This window comes from Natator depressus, chromosome 3, assembly GCF_965152275.1.
Source record: "Natator depressus isolate rNatDep1 chromosome 3, rNatDep2.hap1, whole genome shotgun sequence".
Lineage (NCBI taxonomy): Eukaryota > Metazoa > Chordata > Testudines > Cheloniidae > Natator > Natator depressus.
In genome coordinates, this window is record NC_134236.1 from 124,294,653 (window position 1) to 124,320,063 (window position 25,411).

Genomic DNA, 25,411 nt, shown 5'->3' on the forward strand with positions numbered 1-25,411 from the left:
AACTCTGAGGCACAAATATTTCCTGGTGTTGTTCCATATTCAGGACTGAGCCTAATGGCACAATCTAGCCCGATTTTAGGTTGCCTTTAAACCTTGTATATTTACTAGTTTTCATTTTGCTCTAACGTGTGCATTTTTTATTTTAATGTCTTTTGTATTCTTAAAATCATTGCCTATTGTCTGATTAAAAATCATTTTCTTTACAAACCTTATCAATTTACTATATTAAAAAAACCCCACTCCGTTTTCCATTTGTTGTTTTTTATCAACTTTTCCTTATTCTGAGTTATGATCTCATGGTGTAAGAAACATTTCTTCACTGCATTGTGGGAATGTGTAATCTCATTCGTTTCTGCCTTTCTAGGTCAGAGGAACATAACCCATGTAACTAGGGAGCAACTATTTCTGAGACTGTCAGACAAAAATAAGCAGCAATTCTGTTGATCATTTCCGAGTAGCAGCCGTGTTAGTCTGTATCTGTAAAAAGAAAAGGAGGACTTGTGGCACCTTGGAGACTAACAAATTTGTTAGTCTCCAAGGTGCCACAAGTCCTCCTTTTCTGTTTATCATTTGTTTACTTTGTGCCTGAGCTGTTTCCAACCTCCATTTCTTTTGTACGCATGTGGTAGTGTTAATGAGGTGTTAATGTGTTTGTAGGAGAGGCGATTATAGAAGTTGGCTTTAATCAGGGGTGTCATTTCTATTTTCTTTGCTTTGAGAGGCTGTTTACACCATAAGTGGTTGTTGGCTTACTCCTGTAGCTGGGAAAAATTTATAAAACAACGTGGGGGTAAAACTCCCACTGATTTCAATGGGGCAGTAAGAAAAGGAGGACTTGTGGCACCTTAGAGACTAACCAGTTTATTTGAGCATAAGCTTTCATGAGCTACAGCTTTGATTGGAATGTCTGAAGAGCAAAAACATTTCCCCAAGACACACAAGTTTTGTACTGCTTTAACGAGCAGTTTGAAACTTGTATAGTTAAGGTATTACAACCCCTTAGTATGGATCCAATTATACCAGCATAAAGGTATAAATATAGGGGAATAAGCTACACTAGTATAACTGTGTGCACAATAGGGTTTGTATCTATTTTAAAAGTTGCACCCCTAGCAGAAATAGTTATCAATACATAATCTGTGTGCAGAGAAGATACAAGTTTCGAGGTTTATAACCATTAGGTAAGCGTCACTAACGTACAAAGTCAAAACAAGGCATCTGAAGTGTGATTTTTGGGGATGACAAAATGTAAACGTCGTCTTGTCGTGCATTAAAAAAAAATTTCTCTAGCCCTCTTCCTTGTGAAGACCGCTTTGAATTTGAATATGTAATGTACATTGGAAGCTTCTTATTGTGATTTCTAAAAATCAGGGTTGATTCACACTGCGTCCTCCATCATTACCCAAAGCTGCTCTTTGGGACCCAGGAAACTGGTAGCCAAGAGACCTATGAACTTCTGGTAGGGTTGTGAAAAGGAGGATGTCTTTGGGTTTTGTGTTAACTGGTGGGAAATTGTCCAAGTGAAATCAATCATGGAAGACAGCACAGTTGAACTCAGAACTTTGCCAGTTTTTTGAAAAATAACCTCATTTTTGTTCAGCCAGCTCAGTGTCAATTAAGCATGTTTTAGCATGTTTGGAATGGTTTGCTGTGGGGCCCTAGCAATAGGGGAAATGGAATTGTGTGGGTTCTGTGAGGTTTGCACCTCACCAGAGAAGAGTATTTGCAGCTAGGGAACTTGGAACAATTGCTTGTTTTTCAATAGTGGTGTTCTCACCCTTTTACAGCAAACCATGTTTGAATTAAGCGCTGATAAAACTTCAGACTGGTCCTCCTTGGAAGTTAGGGAGGAAAAAAGGTATTGACATTTGCTCACACCATACTCACAAGCAGAAGATGATGCCAAGCTAGAACGAAGACTCAGTTGAAAGCAATGTTTCAGTCAATATGGTGTGGCAGGAAGGATTCCTGATTTTTCCCTTCACGGGCCCAGATGTCACTCCCTGGCACTGTTCCCTCTAAGCTGTGCGCGTGCACATAGATCCTAAACCCCGCGCACACGGCGAAATACCGCGCGCACAAAAATTTGCACAGAAGCACAACAATTTTCACAGAAGAAATTTTTTGCGCACATGGCCTGTCAAAAATTAGAGGGAACATTAGGTAGGGTAGGGTGACCAGACAGCAAATGTGAAAAATCGGGACAGGGGGTGGGGAGTAATAGGAGCCTATATAAGAAAAAGACCCCAAAATCGGGACTGTCCCTATAAAATTGAGACATCCGGTCACCCTACTCCCAGGACAGGAAGGCTCTCACAATTGTTCTGATACCTACGGGATAACTGATGAAAGGGAGAAACTGTCATCCCTGAAAAAAGATCCACTCTTAATGAAAAGAAGTTGAGGGAAAGCAGAGAGATTTGCTCAAACCAAGCATTTAATCCAGGGACCTTTAGGGTATGTGTACCCTGTGATCAAAAACATGCAGCACCGAGTCTGAGAGTCCGGGGCTGTTCACCTGGGCCTATGGGGCTTGGGCTCCGGAGCTATAAAATAGTAGTGCAGACCTACAGGCACGGCTTAGAGTCATGTTTCTGAGACCCTCCCTCTTCGTGGGGACTTAGAGCCCAGGCTCCAGCCCAAGCCCAAACATTCAATTTTATAGCCGCACAGCCTACGCCCTGCAAGCCTGAGTCAACTGACCTGGCCCAGCCACAGCTGTGCCACAAGTCTTCGATTGCAGGGCAGATATACCCTTAGATGTTAAGGGAAAGAAGAGCATTTAATCCAGGGCTAATGCTCTCCCAACCAAAGTACTTTGGCAGCTGTTGTGGTTTGGTTCTCTTTAAGGCATCACAGATGTAGTCATTCTACCCAGAGGATGTAGTGAAGATTGGGCTTTTCCCCCTCTGGCTTAGTTGATTTACTTTTACACATCATTCCTGCAGCTCCTACTTTTTGTTAGAAAAGAAAATGAGACTGGATGAAAGACCCCAGCCTGCAAAGGCTGCTGGTGTCAAAGCACCAACTTCTGTGAGGTCACTTGCTCACCACCTTTTGGTTAGTGGGCTGTTGCAAAGGCACAGGCCTCTGTAAAGGTTCTGCCTCACCTCCTCTTGTTTTCAGGGTTGATATTACGTCATGGGCCTCTAAACTGACCATCTCAAGGGGCCTCTTTTTTTGTTCCTTGTCCCCATATGTGAGACAATCAGAACCCTTGATGAGCAGCAGTAAAAGACTGTTTCTGCCTGGTTTTGCACAAGGAATCTTTCATATATTAGGCAAGGTAATTGCTACTCTAGAGAAACTGGGCAATTGAGCTTGCTCAGGACCCCTGGGACTTCTTGGTTGTATTAGATTAACTGGGGGGAAAGAAACAAGAAAGCTAAGTTGATGAAAGAACAGAAATGGGGATCACACATCTCAGTGGCTGGGTAGTGGAGGAGGAAAATCTACTTGCCAATTGTCAAAAAATGAATTTTTCTGTTCCGTGAAGTTGAAGCAAAAGCCATAGTGTGTCTACCTGATTATGGACTGAGGGGCATTCACGTGAGGCAAATGCAAATGTATGCTAGAGAAACTTGCCTGACCACCATCTCTCAGACATGAAAGTTCATTCTTGTCTGAGGTTTAAACTTGCTGCTGCTTGGGATTTTTCCTGACCTGCCCATTCCCCCTCTATCTCCTTCTAGCCTCTGTCCCTCACCAAAATATCAAGAGTAGGAAAAACTCACACAGGCACCTTGTTGCCTGCACACTCTTTGCTCTGCACTTGCAAGCACCAAGAGTGGAAAATAGGCAGGTGGAAGCTGCTGTAGTGATCCATATGAAGCTCTATGCTGTGTGGCAATATGCTGAACTGTAGCTATCTGAGGAAAGAGCAGGGCTCTTTTTGGCATCCTTCCCCAAAGAGCGTGCCTTTACTTAGCACTGGTGGCCCAATGATGGCAAGCGAGAATTCTCTTGCCTTGTTCCCTCCTCAGCATGGCAGGTTAATGTGCTTGGAATCTACTAAGGATGATCTTTGAAGCCTGGAACGTGTTGAGGTTTTCAAGATTTCCAGAGGAAAGCTTCAAATGTTCTTCTCAAGTTTTTCGCTGGCCTTTCTCCTTCCATTTCCCCATCTGTTGTTTCCATGGTTTTGGCTCAGGCTTTGGGCAAAAAGACTGGCAGCTCTTTAAACCAAACCAAACGCCTTTCTAGCTCTATCTTTGAGCCGCATGAATGTGCTCTGTGTTGAGCTGCTGTGCCTTCTTTCTTTCTTTGCAGACGGAGTTCGGAGGAGTCTGAGTTGCCTTGGATAAAATTTGTGTTTTAGATTGATTGAGTACCCTCTGCTCACTTCCTCATCTGTCATGACATTTGGAACTGCAGGTCAAGAAATTTTGGTCCCTCTGGTTTCCGGCTTTCCCAGCTGCTAGTTCCACCACCCAGTTCAACAACTGGAGCTCTGACACTCCCCAGGTCTCACTGCCCTATAGCTGCCTTGCTCCACTCAGTTCCTGCTTCGTCTCAGAAGCTTCTGCTATGGTGGCCCAGGTTAGGAGACCCCTCCCAGTCCTCCTTCCGCTTTCCTCCCCATACAAACATGGTCCTCTCCACCCCCCCGGTAGTTAGTTCTGAACTCCCACCCCTTGCCTTGGGGTGAAGAAACCTCCTCTTGCCATTGGGGAGGCAGGCATTCATCCAGAAATCACTTGAACACCACCCTGTCACTAATAAACAGGCACTTTTATCAGCAAACAAACAGTCCCAGTGCTTCTGCAACATCAGTCCCTTAGTCAAAGCTCCAGGTGTCTCCTTCCCTTTGGCCTCTCACTGATTCCTGCATGCCCTACAGTACAGGCTCCTAGTGGCCACGCAGTCAGGTTGCTCCCTCGGCCTTCCCCGAGCTCAGCCTTTCAGCCTGCTGTGTCCTTGCAGTCCTTACTTGAATGGCACTGCCATCCTCCAGTGGGAGGAGAGAGAGCAGCAGGAAGCAGAGTAGAATTTCTTCCCAGATCCCTAGCCAAATAGGCCCCTGGGGCCATTTGGACTAGCCCTTTCGTGCTGCTGATTGTGGAGTGGTGACTCCATATGAAGAAGCCTGTTGGCTGTAGCAGTAGCCCCAGGACCCCTCACCTTCTTAGTAGCTCTCTGGTCTGGCCATGCTGTGAAGGACCTGGATCTCGCTCCTGGGTGAGGCAGAAGGTGGCTGAGCTGATCCCTCATCTGCTGTGGATCACACTCTTTGGAACTATCAGCCTTTGTTTCCTGGTTAAATGGGGTCTGGCCCCAATGTCATGTGTCTGCAGCCTGGTAGCAGAACCAAATTGGGCGGTAAGTAAACAAACAAAAAAGTGTATCTGTCTGTCTCTCTTTGTATACTCACGCACACACACACACTCTCTCTCTCTCTCTCTCACTTACGCACGCGCTCACTCACTCTCAAGAAAATTATTTTACTCCTCAGAAGCCTCCTGGATTTTTAGACTGCAGTAATAAACTGACATAGCTCTACTGAAGTCAGTGGAGCAATATTGATTCACACCAGCTGACGGTCTAATCTGTAGATTATATTATGAAAATTTTAAGTACTGAATTTTACTTCACTAAAGGAACTTGGTTATATGAAGCATACAATGTTTCCTTAAGTCTGTAGATCATTTTAGAATGCATCTGTGCTAGGCAAAATAAGAACATAAGAACGACCATATAGGGTCAGACCGTCTACCCAAGTGTTCTGTCTTCCAACAGTGGCCAATGCCAGATGCTTTAGAGGGAATGAACAGAACAGGGCAATTATCAAGTGATCCCTCCCCTGTCATCCCGTCTCAGCATCAGGCAATCAGAATTTGAGACACCCAGAGCATAGGGTTGCATCGCTGATCATCCTGGCTAAAAGTCATTGATCAACCTATTCTCCATGAACGTATCTATTTCTTTTTTGAACCTGTTATTGTCGTGGACTTCACAACATCCTCTGGCAAAGAGTTCCACAGGTTGACTGTGCGTTGTGTGAAGAAATACTTGCTTCTATTTGTTTTAAACCTGCTGCCTATTAATTTCATTGGGTTACCCCTAGTTCTTGTGTTATGAGAAAGAGTTAATAACACTTTCTTATTTACTTTCTTCATACTAGTCATGATTTTATAGACCTCTATCATATCCCCCCTTAGTCGTCTCTTTTCCAAGATGAAAAGTCTTATTAACTTCTCCTCATATGGAAGCTGTTCCATACCCCTAATAATTTTGTTGTCCTTTTCTTTAACTTTTCCAGTTCCAATATATTTTTTCTGAAATGGGGCCACCACATCTGCATGCAGTATTCAAGATGTGGGCATACCATGGATTTATATAGAGGCAATATGATATTTTCTGTCTTATTGTCTATCCCTTTCCTAATGATTCCCAACATTCTGTTTGCTTTTTTGAGTGCTGCTGCACATTTTGTGGGTCTTTTCAGAGAACTATCCACAATGACTCCAGATCTCTTTCTTGCGTGGTAACAGCTAATTTAGACCCCCCCTCACTTTATATGTATAGTTGACCTTATGTTTTCCAATGTGCATTACTTTGCATTTATCAACATTGAATCTGATCTGTCATTTTGTTGCCCAGTCACCGAGTTTTGTGAGAGGTCTCTGTCTTGCAAATGGTTGCTGCCAAACATAGCGCTTACTATCATGAGTAGTCCTGTTGAAGTTAATAGGACCAGCTATGGCAGCAATGCACTTAATAATAATTGTTTGCAGGATGACTGAGTCCTAAAATTCTATTGCAGTACTGTTAAAAGAAAATCTGAAATATCTTGTAATTGGAATAAAGGTGGGGGGGGGGTGGAGGAGGAGAGAGAGAATTGTATATTTGTTCCTAAGTGTCACAAATAACTATTAAAATCTAACAAAGAGGATAGACTATAGTAATCCTAAATACAAATAGTGATTCTATGTACCTAGTGAGTTTATGTAAAATCACTGACCTTGATCTGAGGATAGACCTCTTTAACACAATCAATACAGGTGCAATCTGATAAGAACATTCTACTGTTTTATTAAAGTGCATCTAATTCAAAACTCAATAACTCTCACAAATCCTTAATCAGAGAAGACATCCTGGGAGGTATTTAGGTGAGTGATCTTATAATTCTTGCTCTCTCCTTGTCAGGATGGCTTTTTACAGATATACATGTCTGTTTCCTCTTTGCTGTCTCTGCAATAATTCTCTCCCTTTATCTGCATGGTTTTGTTGACTGTGATGCGTTTAGCAAGCTTTTCTTTATTTAGAGAGGCTGAGTCAAGTATCAGTCTTTGCTCACCTCATCCCCCAGCACGGCCAAGCTTGTAAAGGGCAGATCTATTTTCCTTAATGGCATACCGGGGCCTACAGACTCATACACAGTATATGAGTATTGCTCTGGAGGAGGGACTCCATTCACACTTCCCTTCTCACCCAGGGTGATCAGGGCTTAATAAAAATAATCTCTCCAGGTGCCGCATTATGTGACGGTTTAAATAAAATGAAAGCAGAAAGCAATTATTGTGTTTCTGGAAATGATTTTAAATCAAAATGATACATATTGAATAAGACAAAATAAGCACAAGATGGAGAGCTCCACCTGCACTGTTTACTCTGAGGTAATTATTATCCTTTCCAGGTGATCCTCAGCATGCTCCACGATAATGTAAAAGAAATTGCCATTTGGAACAGTTGAACTGAGTGTTGATTTATAGTCACCGACGTTCACATAAGGCAGATTGAGGGCATTAGGTCTTTGGTTTAAGTGCAAACAACTGCACACAGTTAGCTATATGCATGGCTCACGGCTTTAGCCCATACAGCACTCCCAGCTTTTGGGTATAGATCATATTTTTTAAAAAATCTAATAGGTTTTCAGATTTAACCTCAAACTATAGGCTATGCACAGTCACAGAGACTCAGGAGCTCCATGGTCACTATCGCAGCTTTAGGACGGCTGTAGCCTCCACAATGGTTGTGCCCACCCCGGGTGTTTGGCCAGTAGGTTCCCTCCCCCCCCCCCCACACAGTACAGGGGTAATTGGGTAAAATTCTATGACCTGTGTTATACAGGAGGTCAGATTAGATGATCTAATGGTCCCTTCTGGTGTTAAACTCCATAAATCTGTGAATCCTCTGCGAGGACTATCGATTTGCAAATAAAAATGGATTAGGATAATTTAGCAATAGAGGCCCTGAATCTGATTTTACTGGTGTAAGTTCATTGTGCTAAGATCATAAATGAGGTTGCAGCCAGGTCCAATATAAAAAGTATAAAACCCTGTAAGTAAAGTCTTCTCATTGTCACCATTTCTTCATACTGGTCGTGGATTGTTCCTCACCTAGCAGGTCTGAATGGTGTTTATGGCAATCCAGTACTGTGCAACCCAGTCTTCAGTGGAAAAAATATGTTATCCTTACAGATCTCAAAGCACTCAAATTTGAATCACTGAGGTGTAACTTAAAAACAGCCCCTTCTGGGGTGGAACAGAGCAACTGTTTAGCAGTACCCCTGGTCCTACACAACAGTTTAGGATAGGATGGGGAAAGCACCATTTTCAAATTGCAATAGACTGAAAGATGGTTGGGAAGGGAGAACAGCATTCCAGATGGTTTATTTTGTCCACAACTACATACGACAAAGAGAAAAGGAGGACTTGTGGCACCTTAGAGACTAACAAATTTATTTGAGCATAAGTTTTCGTGAGCTACAGCTCACTTCATCGGATGCATTCAGTGGAAAATACAGTGCGGAGATTTATGTACATAGAGAACATGAAACAATGGGTGTTACCATACACCTCTCGTTACAGTGTGTATGGTAACACCCATTGTTTCATGTTCTCTATGTATATAAATCTCCCCACTGTATTTTCCACTGCATGCATCCAGTGAAGTGAGCTGTAGTTCATGAAAGCTTATGCTCAAATAAGTTTGTTAGTCTCTAAGGTGCCACAAGTCCTCCTTTTCTTTTTGCGAATACAGACTAACACGGCTGCTCCTCTGAAATCTACATAAGACAGTTTTATATTAATCTAATACAGCCATGGTCTGTGAACAAGTTCTGCGCTTATGCCAGAGTGGTTTGGCTCTAAAGAATTCCCACCCCGGCTGGAAAATAAGGATACTAGAGATCTAATTAAAAATGGGAGTTTGAGATACACAACAAGACTTTAAACTCCTCTGGCATTTAATGGAATTTGCTGTGGTGCTAAAATAGTATTTCACCCCCCCCCCCCGTGATTTTGACATGAAAAACATTAGAGAATATTTGATTTTACTGTGGAACAAATTAGGGTAATAACGAGTCTTTGAGAGAAAAAATCTGCACAAACTGGTACAATCGCATTTAAAATGTGCCCGTTAAAATAGAGCACATACATGAGGAAATGGCTGTTACTTAATCAACAGATTTTTAGTTTATGAGCTGTGGGCCCTTTCATTGTTGTGTTTGACAATTCTTTTTAACATTAGCTATCTAAACCCCACTCCTATTGTGTGCACTATCAGCCTATATATATTATGGGTGTGAGGAACATGTGAACAGTTGGACTGCAACTCCTGTTAGACAATCAAGAATTCAAGGTGGTTCCAGAGCTCATTGGGCAGATAACTTCCCCCTATATTTGCTGTTTGACAGGGCGGGGGATTGGTGATCTCCATACCACCTGGCAACTAACTACTTTGTTTTTAAGATCTGCTAGATTTTTTAATTTACAAGGCTGAGTTCATTTAATTTCATAGACTCATTCATTGCTAATGGCTAAATTCTGCCCCGGATTGCATGAAGGGTCTCAATTGATTGGGCCCTAAAATATTTATTTGATGATTAGATTTGTAATGCACCCATTGCTCAGATGCGTGTTGTTACTCCATCAGTATTATAAATAAGAGAGATGCTCTGTTGCATGCTTTTAATTCAAGCCTAGATGAGAACAGTTGATGAGAAAATGGCAAGAACTAGTGGTCTCAGCACTAGACTGAAAGCCAGGAACTCCCACATTCCAGTTCTGACCATGACTCTTTCTGTGACCTTGGGCAAGTCATTTAACTTGTCTGCCTCCATTCCTCTGCTTGTAAAATAGAAATAATCATACGTATCTCACAGGAGCGTTGTGAGATTCAGTTTGTGGGGCAGATTCAGTGACGATAGGGCCTGCTCCAGCTCCCACTGAAATCAATGGAAAAACTCTCAATGACATCAGTGGGGTAGAATCAGACCCGTAATGCTGGGACATGTGCATTACACTTCCTTGCACCACCAAGTCCCTTTTGCTACAGGGAAGCTTCACTGTGAGGGAATGGAGGTGATTTCTCTCTGGCTACAGCAGCTTTAGTTTATGGCCAAAACTTCATAAGTGCCCTACCAGGGAAGTCTGCTGAAGGAATGGATTGAATCAATGCACTCCTGCTCCTCAGGCCACAGCCCTTTTTTAGGTAGCCCTGACCACTTTTTGGACTGTGCTGGTCCCTATATCTCTCCCCTCCACTCCAGTGCAAGTTAAGCGGCCCTTTCTGCAGCTATAAACTCCCCCTCATCAGACTTTCTTATTCTTTGGTCCTCCACTAGTATTTACCTTCATAAAACCCAAGGGTGAATTTGTCCCAGCCTTTGTAAAGCACTATAGAAGTCTTAAGCACTATTGTTATTTGTCACCTGCTGATTGTGGATGATAATTATGGAAGGTTCTACTTAAGGAAAAAAGTTCACTGAGATTTTGAGCAGTTGTAAACAGTCACAACAAATCATATATGCAGCGTTGTTGTAACCATGTTCATCCAAGGATATCTGAGAGACAAGGTGGGTGAGGTAATATCTTTTATTGGACCAACTTGTGGTGGTGAGAGAGACAAGTTTCGAGTTTACACAGAGCTCTTCTTCAGAACTCTTTGTAAGCTCAAAAGCTCGTCTCTCTCACCATCAGAAGCTGGTCCAATAAAAGATATTACCTCACTCACCTTATCTCTCGAACAAATCATATGGTCCTTTAAAGTCTGAAATAAGTATGTAATTATGGGTCTTTTTTGTGAATTGGGTCACTTTACATTAAACAGGAATATATGTAAGACAAGTGCAGCAGGTCCTTTTAAGAAAAATCATACCTCCCCGCCCCAGAATGAGAGTGGGAGATATGCCATTTTATTTGGCTAATCAGTGATATATTAATATAAACTAATTAACTGCAAATGTTTAAGCAGTGAGCACCAAATGAGAGGGCTTGTTTCATGGCTTGTTCATGGCTGGGATGGCTTGTTTTTATAAAAGCATCTAAAAATAAAAATCAAGAAGTGTGTGTGTGTGTGTGCGCGCGCACTTGCATTTTCCAGTAGTGTTTTATATAAGTATACTACTCTGACTAATTAAACACAGAAATTCAGGCTGTGAACATCTGACAAATTTTTCTGCACTAAACAAGCCTATCATTTAAAAGTCCCATATAAAATCATTATGACTGATACAGTCAATGGCCTTGTGTTTAAATAGATTTTGGTTTGGAATGTGGGTCACTGTGGTGTAGGCTCGCAGGCTTACATGGCATGCAAATGGCAGGCAAAAGAAAACAGAAAATGTGAGCTGCCAGGAGATCTTATAAAGAATTTGCAGAAAATCTTACTCATAAATAGAATGGGGAAGGCAGACACCTTAGTGCAACCTTTGATTATATAGTCACGGTTAGCAGCTGTTCCAGCCAAAAATGCAGGAAGCATTTAATGTAATCTTTCTGTGTAATGTAATCAGACTGTGTCTGAGGGATATCCTTAGAATACTCTGATAGTCAACGATTAAGTGTGGTCAAGGACAGTCAAATTGATTTATTGCACATAACTAGGCTGGGCAGAATTCAATTTTTAAAAATTATTTGGATGGATAATATCGATGTTTATTTGTAAACTTTTTTATTTTTATCAATTTAAATTTTCACAGTTGTGAGGGGGTCAAGATCCCATGTAAAAATATACAGAGTAAATATCTTTAAATCAAACTCTAATAAATTCACAACCAGCATTTTTCTTACTTTGCCTATCTATACATTTCTATTATCATCACTGGAAATATTTGTTGTCAGTTTGTATGTGTACTGTGAAATCAATGTTTACTGACATTTACCAATACAAATTTAATCCTTCCAAGCCTAGACATAACTTGGCGAAGACTAAGGAAAATGTATGTGAACTTAATGGCTCAAAGCTTTTATTACTTACCCAACAGGTGATTTTTAAAATGTACTTGCTTGCCTTTCTGTCAAATGCAAAGAGAAATAGGTGGCTTTAAATATTATTAGTTGGAAACAGCGAGAGAAAGAACAGCAGTCCTCTGATGTCAGCCTGCAAATTGGTCTAAAGAGGATCTGAAGGCAAACAGAGAGACTTCTAGAAATCCCAGGAGTGCTGTAAAAGATGAGACTATAGGAATAGTGTCATTTCATGTAGGACAGCATTCAAATTACGTGACAAATCTATGCAAAGGATAATAACCACACTGTTGAAGAATGCAAATCTGCCCTTTAAGAATATGTGCCTTCCAGTGGGGTCTCAGGAGAAATCCATCTTAGATAACCAAGAGCTGAGGATGCTGCAGATCCTCTGCCTGACTTGTTTAATCTCTCTCTAATGTAGAGAAATCCATAGGAATGACTAAGGAGATCGAGGGATTTGGAAGATGAGCGCACTTGATTTGGGAGAAAACTAGTGGGCACTTCTGAAATATGTTTTCTGTCTAAGGGATGGAAGCAGTTTCCAGAACCATCATCTGTTCATCAATCAAAGGGAAGCTAGGATTACCTTTTCTATTTCAATTACAGAGTCCAGGGTGTAATGAAAGTGAGCTGAAGCTCTAGCAAGGAATTTTAGTTTCTGTTACAATTCTGCTGACAGAAAAGTGTCCTAGAATAATAATATATTGAGTTTAGATGCTGCATTCCAAAGGATCACAAAGCACTTTACAGATGGTCTATTGTATTTACAGGGTAGCACATCACCGCTGCTGACATACAGTCACCTCTGGAGTGGCCCACAGCAGTTGTTTGGCAACACTCCACGAGAGTAAAAGAAAGAAAGTGAAAAAGAATATTAGGTCCATTTGAAACCGTGGGGAAATGTAAGTGGACAGAATGTATCCATCGAAACTGGAATTTGACCAGGACACTGCAGCTAACACATTACTCTTGTGAAAGTGCCATGCAATCTGTAATGACCAGGAATAGTCAGGAGCTTGATTTTTACTCTCCTTGGAAAGACCTCCAACATTACAGTGCATCAAAAGAAGAGCTTTAGCACTGGCTCAGTACTGACTGAGAGGAAAGAGTGCCATCTACTGAAGCATCAGCACCACACCTTGCAGCAGTTTGGGTTTTCTCTGAAGGTCTCCTATTGAAGCACTGGCCATTCCCAATCCTGTTTAGCTTGTGAAATGTGACAAGATTATCTCCCAGGATGGAACGGCTGCGAGTTAATCATAAACAGGACTTACATGAAGGTGACCGCTGACTTTAGAATGAAAGCAAATGCAGAGAGTAAATCAACTGATTTCCGCCAGCGAGATTTGCTCTGTAGTGAATCTGAGGCCTTTCTATAGCTGGGAGCAGACAGGAACAATGAAGTGCAACTTTTACTCAGATTAATTTTTGCTAGATTATCTCAGGATCTGATCATGATCTTGATTTCTTTCATGTGGGCCTCATAGATTTGCTCTGTACAGTTAAAGTTCTTTGAGGGGTTTAGGATTAAAGCAGGATTGAAATACGATAGAGAACTCTGTAATGATACATTAGAAGCTTAGCCATATAACCTAAATGGATGGAAAAAATGTGGGAGTGTGATTTAGTTGGAGATTAATCCATTGCACCTTGGAAAGGTGTGGAAAATTCTAACTGTTTAGAAAGATGCCCTCTCAGGAGGGATCTTTTAGACGGGAAAAACACATTTCCTCCCCCCGCCCCCAGAAAACCAGTTGTCTGGGGGAGGGGAATCTCATGCACTGCCATTCCAGCCTATTCTTTGCAGAAATAGTTGAGGAAATCTGGGGGGAGGGATAGCTCAGCGGTTTGAGCATTGGCCTGCTAAACCCAGGCTTGTGAGTTCAATCCTTGAGGGGGCCATTTGGGATCTGGGGCAAAAATTGGGGATTGGTTCTGCTTTGAGCAGGGGGTTGGACTAGATGAGCTCCTGAGGTCCCTTCCAACCCTGATATTCTATGAAATCTCCTGTTCCATTTTATGCCATTTTTGGAGAACACATCCAGGACCAAAGAATGAGATGATTTGCCCATGCCTAGACATAGATGGATCTAGCTGGTAGTCCAAAGAGAGGTGGGGGTTACCTCTCTGATGGGGAAAAAAAACCCAACAACAAAAAGGTCCTGCAGTGATTGGATCTAGGATAGCTATAAAAAAGGAAAGTTAACTGTTCCCACAGAAGGCCATTTGACCTGAAATGGCAAAAATCTGAGGTTTGGGGATTGCTTTTAATTTAGGGCACAAGGGTGAATGAACCCCGCAGGGGTTATGGTAAAATGGGTGTTATTAAAATCCTTCCCTAAATACCCAAATGAGCCTGCAAAAAATTACCAGGAAGTGTATTACAGCCACCTGCTAATCTGGTTGCTCTCCGTCTGTTCTCTAAACAGGGGGTAGTGGAAGAACAGGAACATCATAGATTAAGCAGGCTCCTCTTCCAAGAGGTATTATTACCCAGAGAAGTTGGAAGTCAGAGAAAGCTGGAATTTGGATTTCACCCAAGGGGTTTCTCTTGTGCTGTCTGTAGGAAACCTTTGCAAAACAGCCTCTACTTTTTCCTGTATTTCCTTTGGCTGAAACCAGCCTTATTCTTCTGCATGGACTCCAGCTGAAGAAAGGTCATTTCCTCGACATACAGACAGGCTTGGGGATCTTTTACTTTGCTTAGAGCTGGGATGAGGAAAGCCTTTTACTATGCATTTTGACTAGCAGGCTTTGGAGGAAAATGATGTTTTGTATCACTGCTTAGTGGTTGAAAAGACCTATTCAGGCTTCATTGTGGGGGTGGGTGAGCCTCTTGGTGATACCCCAATATAAGGCACAATAGGTACTCGGTTTGCAGTTTCACTATTTTTAGAGGCTGGTTATTTACAGTCATCTTAAATTCAGGCCCTCGCACCATCCCCACCAAATGAACAGGTCCAACCACATTCTTAGGGGAATGTTGTCGCTTGTGGACTCTGTGGGGTTCAGGAAGGCTCATGTGTCTGCTCATTTGGGCATTCACTTCTAGACTGTCCTGTCTCATAGCACTGTGCGCATCCTCCCTGTTAGAAGAAGTACAGGGTTCCCTCTTTAAAAAGGTGGTGTGCTGCACCTCTGAGGATGATCACACTTTTGCAGATATTCAGCACCTTCCTGGCATTAAACCGTCACCTGACGTGACGTTGGTTCTTTCCCAGTGACAGTGTAAAGGGCAGGCAGCACGTGAAAGAGTTGCTGTGAGGTGGCCGAGGGAGAATGAGAGCTCAATTGACTCTGTGTCTCAGTGCTTTTCTGTGTGAAGATTAAGGCTCCAACCGTGTCAACCATCTTCTCTGGAAAAGTCCGAAAAAGGCTGTCGGAGTGCAGTACTTTTATCAGGTTATCTCTTTTCTTTTAGAGGTCACAATAGTTCTTAGAGGTTAAGAGAGAGACAGAAGCCTCATTAATTTTGGAATGTCAAGTGAACTCAATAAAGCACCACGGAGATTTTTTTCCATAGGAACCTGAAAAGTTGCTTGACGGATGTGAAATCGAGGGAAAGTGTCCTGCTTACGGGTCTCTGTGCTAATAAGATACAGTGGCAAACTTCCCCAGTCTGCCTCTAGACAATTCAGGAGTGTGTTCCATTCATGACCTTCTCAGCAAGGTTGGTTCTAAACTGGAACTTGAGGCATTTTAAAGAAAAGCTCATAGTCTTTAAGAGATGGAGGATTAAAAGAAGAGACAGGGGTTTCTTCTGAGTCCTGCACTCATGGAGAGGTTTGATCAAAGGGCCACAGCTACGAGTCTTTACATTATCTGGACAGATGTTCCTGAAGAAAGGGTTCAGTAACTCTGAAGGAATCTGAAATGGAACCAGAGGGACTTTGCTGGAACTAGACGAAAGGATTGTTGTTGGGCAACAACTAGTGGTCTTGGGTGATCTTGTTTGTTTAAAACTCAATAAACAGATTTACAGCTTGGACTTTGGTTCAAAGTTAAACAAAAAATAGAAATGTAAGAAAGCAGTTAAAGAGGCAAGGTTAAACGTGTGGTTTTCAAATCAAAACCCTTGTTAAACTGGCCTCTTCAAGTGTCCTTGAACACTTCTTTGCTTTGGGTTTTCTTGATGATCTCAGATGGGTTTCTCCTGAGTGCACATAAAAAGTCACATTGTTTCTTGTAGAGTCTTCCAGTCTGAGACTTGGATCTTTACCCAAGCTCTATTCTGGAATCAGGTTTGTTATTATCATATCAATATATATCTGAACTGAGCTCAGTGCAGGGATGGAGGGGCTGCTGTCGGGAAGCTAGTGATGGCTCATTGATTCTCAGACAGCATAGCCTCAGTGTGAGTTAAAACAGTGTCAGGGCTGCTCTAAGCTATGTCACTGGAGATCATTTGTCCATGGAGGATCAATAGCTGCGCTCTGCCTCAACCCCACCCTTTCCTCCTGCGGGAGCTAACTCTCCTGGCTTTCCAGCAGGGGAGTTCTCCATTGGTGTGTTGCAGCCAGAATCCATCTCCTTTGTGTTTTTTGTTCAGTACAAAGGGAGCCAAGGGTAATGCAAGATCTAGCCCTTTTGGTTTTCTTTTCAATGTGCATGCCTCTACCTAATGTGAGTAAGGGCAGTCCAGACAGAGTGCTAAGGATCCCCACTGTTGTCCGTTCCCTTTGTTTTCTCTACTGCCTAATCAGGTGGCTGCCAAATGCACCTTTCTTCTACTGTTCCACTAGACCAGCAATTGACAAACATGACAATAAGGTAGCAATTGTTTTGTGAATAGTGATAGGGATCTAGATGGAGACCACCAGAATCAAAGCATCAGTGATCTAAATTGGGCCTTCAGAGCGGAGAGGCAAGTGCAATAGCCCACTGCTTCACCCCTGATTATTACACCATCACCTTGGTTCCCTGCTGCTCTGCTGATTGGGTGCAATTGACGACTGTGGAGAAGGCCAGTGCAAGGCCTATGCGCTACATATGTTCCAATTAAGCCCTCAAAATAGGGCTAAAGTAGGACTTATGTGGCGCATAGGCCTTGTGCTAGCTTTTTGCACAAGGGTGAATTTCATCCATGGGAACTGTGTTGGTGCTTTCTATGAAGGGCTGCTTCTGAGTGCTAGGTATGTGAAGAAATCTACTGTCCAAACATTGGCTATGGCAGAGCAGAGCTCACTGGAAACTGCTTCATCTATTATTAAGGTAGTTAGGGTGGGCCTACTAAATTCAGCGAGACTTGGGTGAGTTTATTCCTGGAAAGAAGAGAGCGGTAGGAATTCTCTCCAAGGTGTTTACTTGGCTGGTTCTGTCTTGTCCCACTGTTGATGTGTGCATTTGTAGTACCAGTTATTTGCATACTCTCCTCTTTTGAGCTCCACGACTCACAGGGATCAGAACCGCCAAATGCAGCAGTGATTAGATTAGCTGGTTCGGTAGGAAATTCAGCGTCAAACAAGGACCAGAGTGGGTGTACTTGAGAGACTGGAGAGCATATTGGTCCTGTTGTCAGACTTACTTTCTGCAAGGAGCCAATTCTTGGAATAACATTTCATAATCTCTGGGTTCTAAATAGCCAGTTTTCCCAGTCCAAATTATTCTGTCCAAGGTGTTTTATTTTTCTTTGCACATACTGTAGAATGGTGTGAAAATAAAGGGGGGGGGGGTTGAAGGAGTGTTAAAATGACTGTTAAAATTCAGAAATGTAGGAGAATAAAGAGAAAAACATAACCTTCTTCCCCTTCCAAAAATCATCACAGAAGAATAATAATGTTTTTCATTTCCGCAGTACCTTTCATCTGAGACTCTCAAAGCACTTTGCAAACATGGATCAAGCTTTGCAAGTGTCAAGCTTCAGATTGGCAATAAGGCATAAGCTGTTAACACTAAGGGTAAGTAACCACTGGAACAATTTACAAAGGGTCGCGTGGGATTCTCCATCACTGACAATTTTAAAATCAAGATTGGATCTTTTTCTAAAAGATATACTCTAGGAATTATTTTGGGGAAGTTCTATGGCCTGTGTTATTCAGGAGATCAGACTAGATGATCAAAATGCTCCCTTCTGGCCTTGGAATCTGTGAATCTATGAACACTTAAGTGATTTTGGGGGGGGGGCATTTTACAGATGAGGGACATTGAGGCAGAAAGAGGCTTAATGACTTCCCCAAAATCAGGCAATTCCCCCCCCCCAAAAAAAAACAGTGGCAAAAGAAGGCATAGACCCCCAAGAGTCCCAGCTCCTTATCTACTACCCTAATCATTATACACAGTATATTTTCACTGCACTACAAAAATATGAATACAAGAAACCAAAAAAAGCCAGAGGAAACACATTTCCTGTAGAGATGTGAAAAGGATATGTTTGGTCTGATAATCTTGAACACATTTCTTTTGAAAGCATAATTTATTAAAATAAGCACATGTAATTCTGCAATTATAAATACAATATGTGCATTAAACACATTAGTTAAGAAGTTATGCTTTTAAAACTGCAAATCACTAACCAAATGCATTTTACAATGTTTTAATGAGCACTTTTTCATATGGTATTAATATCCATTAGCTATGTTAATACAACTAATGCTAATAATGTACAAAGCCATTATTTTGTACAAAGTCAATAATGGTTGGTAGTGATTCCTAGACTGAACTGCCTGAGAGGGTTTATATTGTGTTTAGTACAGTGGTAAAAGTACCACTGAATTTCTCTCTCTCTTGACTAAATTCTGGCTGCTTCCACGGAGGGTAATTATCTGGGTTAGGTGGATGTCTGTGGGGTGATTTTGGAGGGGTTTTATGAATCAAGACAGGTGCTGGGTAGAAATATCACACAGATGCCCTTCTGTCTTCCATAAAGCAACATATAGGGATATAGGGACATTTACCCTGTTTTCTATTGCTTGCTGTCTAATGTTGTACCCATTGTTTCCTTGCACTTGCCTGTCTGTCTGTATCCATCTGTTGTCTCTTGTCTTCTATTTAGATTGTAAGCTCTTTGGGACAAGGACTGTCTTTTTGTTCCGTTTGTACAGCACCTACAACAGTAGAGTCCTTCTACAGGACTGGGGCTCATAGATGCTATGATTTAAAAAATAATTAATAAAAAGAACTAACCATCTTCATAGGTACCTGAAGGGTACCTGCCCTCTCCGTTGCACAGGTATAAATTTCACCGTTATGAGATAAGCAGAGGTGGGCCTGACCTGCAAAGTCTGGATTCAAACTTGCCCAGCGTACATGGTGGTTGGGCTCTGAGATGGATTCAATGGCAAACTGAAGTCAATGGAAAAACTCCCAATGACTTCCATGGGCTTTGCATCAGTCCCTTGCTTTGAGCTTATCTTTAAATATAACTTAGATATATTTTATCTAAATGGATTTTATTGGCTAGATTCTCTCTTTGGAACAACTGTGATTGTTATTTTGCCGGACAATCTGGTGAAATGCAATAGTTGTTTAGTTAGTGGATGGAATGAGGAGTGCTTATTGGGAGAAATTCTACTTGAAGTTGTAATACAATTTGCAGCTACACTATACTGCTTGCTTTAGGAAAGCATTTATAAGCTGATTTGCAAGTAAAATATTTTATTATACTAATATTTGGAACATTTTATGCTACTGGTAAAATTCTTGCATGATTTTAGAGACCATTCTTGCATGTGTAAAATTAACCATATATCTTGTAAATCGACAGAGAGAAGAAACCACAGTGGTTGGCTCAAATATTAAGCATACAGATTTTAATAATTGCATGTTCCTGTTTAATTTTTAATTTACTTAACCACAGCATTTATTCTAACTTAAGACAACAATTTGCCTGTAAAATGCAATTATTTGCAACTTTTCTCATTTTTGTACAATATACATATACTCCATTCCCCATATAGTTTGTTTCACGTTCTCTAGCTTCTCGCAATGTTCTGGCTTTTGGAAATACCCTGCTGTAGGCTGCAAAAGTGAACTTTTAGCCAATGTGTTTAGGGAAAGAATCAGGCTTATTGTGGCATGATTCATTGTCATTAGATCCATAAGATTGATGCGTGCAGTAGAAGCTGTTCCAAGGACCTCATCCATCTCTGGTTCTACCTCTTCAGCTTCTGGCTCGGGAACTATTTTCTTCATCATAAACCAACATATACCCATTGCTTATGTAAGGTTTTGCTTTCAGTAAAACCGGTGAATGGGAGCCATGCTGGGAAGGCCAAGATGGAAATCTCCAATCCACCTACCCTACAGTAGGAAGAGGTTTGGGCCAAAACCAGAATTACTAGTTTTTATTCTTAAAGCCTGAGGAAACCATAGCCAACCCAAAACCATACCAATAATAGCAGCCCATGCTGCATTCCCCTAAGACTGAGTGGGCAAGAATCATAAAGTATGGGGTGACCCCAAACGACAAGGACATGAAGCAATTTAGTGTCTATCAAGCTGCTTTTAAAAATTCTATTCTTGAGCTAGTGTTCCAGTCCATACTTGGTTCCCTCTGATGTAGGTGCAGAAGGACTCTTTTGTAGTTTAAACACTATTTTCCGATGCCAGATAAAAACACTTTAAATGATACTAGTGATTATAGTATATAAATCGCTATAAATCACTATATAAACTATAGGGCTGTCGGCTGCTTCACAACACATCACCACCATCTTGCTCTGGGACTCCCACTGCAAGTGAGGACTTTGGGTCTGAAGAGGCTTTTAGGGTATGTCTACACTGCAATCAGGCACCTGTGGCTGGCCCACACCAGCTGACTCGGGCTTATGGGGCTTGGGCTAAAGGGCTGTTTAAATGCAGTGTCGATGTTTGGACTCAGGCTGCAGCCGGAACTCTGGGACCCTCCCACCTTGCAGGGTGCTAGAGCCCCGGCTGCAGCCTGAACCCGAATGTCTACACTGTAATTAAACAGCGCATTAACCCAAGCCCTGCAATCCTGAGTCAGCTGGTGTGCTCAGCCGCAGGTGTCAGTGTAGACATGCCCTAAGAGGGTGGACATCTGACAAGTTGTAATCCACTCTAGCATTTGTGGAGGCTGTAGACATGGTTCTTATCTCATCTTAGACTCACCTAGAGTAAGTCAGAAGTAACTCCATTAGACTCAATGGGGTAAAAGCTGTGTAAATGAAATCACAAGCAGGCTCCAGATGAGGAAGCTCCAAAATCTTTAGATAACAGTGTGGAGAGCATAGAGGAGCAGAGTAAGGCTTTGGTTCAATGTCTGACAGAAAGATTGATAATCCTGGAAAAGTAGGTGAGAATCAGAAAGGTAAAGGTCCTTTGTCTTGAGGAACAAAAATCCAGGGCATCTCCTGACATTTAGGAAGGACCTTGGTCTCCTAACTCCTAGAATTAAATATTAAAAGGAACCCTGATTTATCTGGGAGGGGTTTACAGGACCCCCTATAGAAGCGAGAGAATGATGGAAGCATCATTAGTGTGATCCTGTCAAATGGGCAACAGAGTAAAAATTCCTGATGTGGAAAAATGAGCTGCTGAAGTAACCTACAAATACAATAAAATTATTCTCCCTGGATCTGAGTTTTCTGCTGTGACCTAGACATGGAGGAAAGAGTTTGCTTCCTGAAATACACTTCTGTCAAAAAAGGAACAGAGTTTCAATCACAGCAAGACCGAGGATATACTTTGGAGACAAAAGGTATATCTTCTGGCATTGGGACTCCAGAAATAAATCCTCTTTGAAAAATTACAGCTGGGGACAAACTAAAGTGCAGCCATAGGAATTGCATACAGAATCAGACCAGTGGTCTGTCTAGTCACGTATCCTGTTTTTGCCAGTGGCCAGAATCATGTGCTACAGAGATAATATAGTGGATAATTACACCCTGCTCCTGCTCCCTTTGAAGTCAATGGCAAAACTTCTATTAACTTCAGTAGTGCAGGGTCAAGCCCCTATTGAACAGTGGGAATCTGAGAAGCAAATTTGGATCCCAATTTTGCAGATGGCCCCTGTCTTCACAATGGGCCAAACCAATTCAAACAACTCTAAATTTTGTGGTGATTGAAATCTGGATCCAGATTCATATTTTGTGGCTTGAGCCATTCTCTAGAAAAAAAAAGAAAATGAGAGTAGCTTCGTAGACTCTACCCAGAATAAAAGCCGAGTAAATAATTTGTAGCAAATGATGTATTTGGTGAATCTGCCCCCCACCTTTTTATTTTCCCACAAACTATCCATCAGAAGCTCATGGGTTTCCTGCATTTGTTACTTGTTATTATTTGTGCATAAGTCTTGCTCTGTAGATTGTTCACGAGTAATTCATTGTGAGTATTCAAAAGCTGTAACTCCAGTTTCAAGCTGTGATGGCATGTTTTATCAGGTGGTATTTTTCTGTATCCTGATAGAAGGAACTCTCAGAAACCAGTTTCCAGTGTGAATACTCAACCTTACAAGTTCATTTGCTTTCCTATGTATATTTTTAATATCATTTCTATTTGTAATAAAGGTGCAATAGACCTGGTAAGAGATTAAACTGTATTATATTTACAGGCCCCAGATACTTGACAAGAGTTAGGGTTACAAAAGTTTATTAACCTTGTGACATGACAGAGATCGCTATCTACTAACTAGTAGGTACAGTTACAGCTTCCTCTCAAAAAAGTCGAATGCAACAAACCATAAAATATCATCTTTAAATGAGAGCCTCAGACTAATTCAACCAATTAATAAAACACCGATAGAGTTGTCGGGATGGAAATGGAGATGATGTTATGAATCAGCCTTGACTGATTAGAGGATTATTGTGGCTCTGACTCTGCAGACATCTGTCAATAGCTGCTATCCCTGAACCTGAATGGCTTTGTGATAGCATGACCCCTTGTTCTCAAAACAGTTCCTTCTGCAGCAGCTTATTCAGACTCTGAAGTGGATCACCACTTCTTGTCACCAAAGACGAAGGGTCAGATTCTCTTGGCACCGACAGTTATGCAGGGGTTTCTGTGATTTTTATAATCTCCCCAAAACCCCCAATAATGCTGTCCGCACAAGAATGGGCAAGAGCTGCTGTGGCGGAATGGTGGCGAGCAGCAGCCAAATTGTTCACAATAGAATAATTTCTGTGACAGGAACAGCTGGTGATGTGACTGTGCCCTCCTAATAATATAAACAAAACTCAAATATTTTCTTTTGCTCTTTATGAAATACCTTGCACAGATAACAATAACTGTTGTGTCTTTGATATTATGATATGGAATATGGGGACAAGGCGCTCTGCTTTATCAAGCCAACTATATAGGTAGCACTGTGCTCTTCAATCGTGCATGTGAGCTGTCAACTTTTTTTTGGCTTTAGTGGTGACGCAGGCTAAGTAGGGCTCGGGCAGCTACCATAATTCTAAGGTGGCACCAGAATAGTACAACAACTGCTGTGATCACTCACCAGCATGCTAGTCTTGGACTGCCCTTTTCTGGCTGCAGAGTTATTGCTCAGTCATTCCCCTCTGTGCAAAAGGGTTGTCCTTGCTTCTGCTCAGTCAAGTACAGCAGGAGCCTCTCTGTCTCAGATATGCCCCTGATTCTTTTGCACATCTTTTGCTGCTTCTGGTGCAAAGGTTTCTGCTGCACGATGCCTTATGTGAGCTTGGATTAAACTTTCAGTTTATCCTGATTTTTGGCTCTTCATAAAATGAGCTAACTGTCTGGTGGTTCATCAGTGATTTTTCTGTTTCATGGTAAGCACTGACGTCACATACACAGTAAATTCTTGTTGTATTTTTCTTTGTGGGCGTATTTTCTGATCTATTTTCATTCTTTTCCATTTCCCTGTTCTTTGTTCATATTTTGTGTCCATAATTTGCTGACGGTTTTCAAAAGGCTTTTGGTAATTTGACCTTTAAGATTGTGCCAAAGTGGAAAATGTATCTTCAAAATATTTATGACAATAAAGTAATAGTGCTTATATCTACACTCTTGATTACCAGGATTTTCTAATTGTGCATAGCCAAATCCTGGCGATAGGCAGATTATGTGATCAGAATGCTTTTAGCAGGCCCCAGTCTCAGGATCTAAGTTAAAGCTCATCAGGTTTAGCTTTAATTCATGTGCTGCTTTCCAAATATATTTGCTTTTTTCTCAGAAGTAGAATTTGTGTAACTTGCCACTGAAATAGAGGAAAAGATGCCCATTGAATTAAATGGGCACTGGACGGGGCCCTAACTCCTTACACATTTTCTGCTTGCTTTGAGGACTGTGTATTCCACTCCTGTGGGGTTGGAAATGTCCCAGGGATTCACATGTTTGGTAGGCCTAGAGTATTGATTTTTACATTGCTAACAAATGCCAGAAGAGTTTAGCATAACTTTCTCTTTCTAATTACATAAAAATCTGAGATGTATCAGAGGGTCACAGGGGAGGGTGAAACATGGCCTTTAGGGAGCACAGGGCACAGGAATGTTTCCTTATATGCTATGCATCCGATGAAGTGAGCTGTAGCTCACGAAAGCTCATGCTCAAATAAACTGGTTAGTCTCTAAGGTGCCACAAGTACTCCTTTTCTTTTTTCTTTTTACGAATACAGACTAACACGGCTGTTACTCTGAAACCTTTCATTGACTGAATGAATTATTTTCAGCCAGCCAGCAGGACTTTCCCATAAGGTAGACTTCTAAGAAACTAACATCTCTTCATGGGCCAGTCTGAGTGGTGAACAACGTAAGCCACCTTCTGTGTGCTTTCTGCTGTTTTGTAACTGAAGGTTATTACTGGAGGTTATTACTGCTAGTATTTATGGAATACTCTGTGGGCATGTCCACCGTGCACCAAAACACCGGCGGCTGGCTCATGGCAGCTGACTTGGGATCACGGGGCTTGGGCTGCAGGGCTATAAAATTGCAGTGTAGACGTTTGGGCTTGGGCTCCCCAAACCCTATTTTGAGTGTAGAGAATTGGTATCAAAGAGAGTGCAAAGGTGAGTCAGGGAAGGGGATAGAGGGATGGTTAGGCATGAGGACGGTGAGAGAGCACAGGCAGTGAGAGGGAGAGGAAAGGAAAGAAGAACATGTTCGTGCGGATAACATTTTGTAGCACCTCAGCGATGAAAGTGTGGAATTTGTGGTAAATGACAGTGAAGAGCACTGAAGAAGGTGATGACATGGAAGAAACAAGGTGAGAGTAAGATGAGTTAACAGCAGTGTTTTGGATAGATTAGATTCTAGTGCTTCCACACTGCTGCATTCACTTCTCCACTGCTGCCCTCCTTT

General features: G+C 41.8%; 1 long non-coding RNA gene across 1 annotated transcript in view; it reads left to right on the top strand.

Annotated features, from left to right (window-relative positions):
* LOC141984069 (uncharacterized) overlaps nucleotides 1-25,411 on the top strand; it is a 160,339-nt gene that overhangs the window by 120,678 nt on the left and 14,250 nt on the right. The window contains exon 3 of the long non-coding RNA XR_012638634.1: nucleotides 17,989-18,091. This is a non-coding gene — a long non-coding RNA (uncharacterized LOC141984069). The remainder of the gene's footprint in view (nucleotides 1-17,988; nucleotides 18,092-25,411) is intronic.